The sequence below is a fragment of the Halyomorpha halys genome, unplaced genomic scaffold (assembly GCF_000696795.3).
Source record: "Halyomorpha halys isolate HHAL.00 unplaced genomic scaffold, Hhal_1.1 Scaffold286.1, whole genome shotgun sequence".
NCBI classification, from domain to species: domain Eukaryota; kingdom Metazoa; phylum Arthropoda; class Insecta; order Hemiptera; family Pentatomidae; genus Halyomorpha; species Halyomorpha halys.
The window spans coordinates 944,279-945,597 of NW_027115682.1; positions in this window are offsets into that span (position 1 = coordinate 944,279).

Here is a 1,319-nt window from a genome sequence, read left to right on the forward strand (position 1 = left end):
AAAATAATTAAATTATAGTATAAAAAAAAGGTTTAGAATAAAAATATAAATTACATAATAATAATTTTCTTCAAAATATTCTATTTCATTATGAGATCCTATCTCTGGATCCGCCAATCAACATAATCTTGGAAGTAGACTGTTAGTCGCGCTTGGTTAATTAATATTTTTTCCACCGTGATTTTTGTTTCATACTATTTAATTTAATGTGATAAAACAAAATGTTTTTTTTTTTTAATATAATTTCTACATAATTTAATGTGATAGAAAAAGCAGTCAGTAAAACTATAAAACTTCCTAAATTAAATATAAATATAATGAACAATCTTCTCGGAAAAAAACTACATTTTGTCCTGCTTGAAAGTTTTACTAAACATTTAAGAAAATATTAAAAGTAATAGTTTATCTTATCTCTTAATATCTAAATTTTGTGAACGGATCTCACAGATCCAGTGGTCCATGATCGTTCAACCGACGCACAGTGTAGTATTTACCTGGTATATACCTGAAAAGCTGACCAAAAGTAATTTTTTTGTCTTAACTTCCTGATGTATGGGATTTTGAGTAAAATCTTTGGAGTATTGAATCATAATAGACGTGCGATCACAGGTTTTGAGACATAACGTGTAAGATCATATTAATTGGTTCCCTTCACTCTGCTGCTTGAGATTAAACCTTGCTAGTACTGTCGCAGAATTTCCAGTTATTTATGTCTATTATCCCTGATAATTATTAAGGAATGTACTTCCATATATGATCAATTAACTTACTACCATAGTGTTAAAGCTACTCTCAATACCACTAAATAAAAAAATATGTTTTTTTTATCTACTATTGTAAACAAGTCTTTTAGTTCTAGAAGGTTTAGAAGCTATGAAATAGTGTTAGGCGAGTAACAAGCGGAATTTCGGCAAGGTAAGAGCACATCGCACCAGATATTTATCCTTAAACAGATGCTTGAGAAGTGGAACAAGATGTACCAAGTCTTTTCATTGATTTCAAAGCGGCCACGACTCCATCAATAGGATCTGTCTTTGAAAAATGATTAAGGATCTGGGATTCCCCGGGAAGTTGGAGCGATTGAAAAGGGCTCACATAAATGACCCCCAATGTAGAGGACACTGGTTCAGGGAGAGATAACTAGAGCCTTCGAGATCAGGAGTTCCCCAAGGAGACTGGCTTTCTTCGACGCTATTCAATCTAGCACAGGAGAACATAAAGAAATTCTTCATAATTCCGGATAGAGTACACGTGGGAGTGATGGATAAATACCTGGCATATGCGGATGGCGTACAGAGGTGGCTAATAAAATAGAAAAT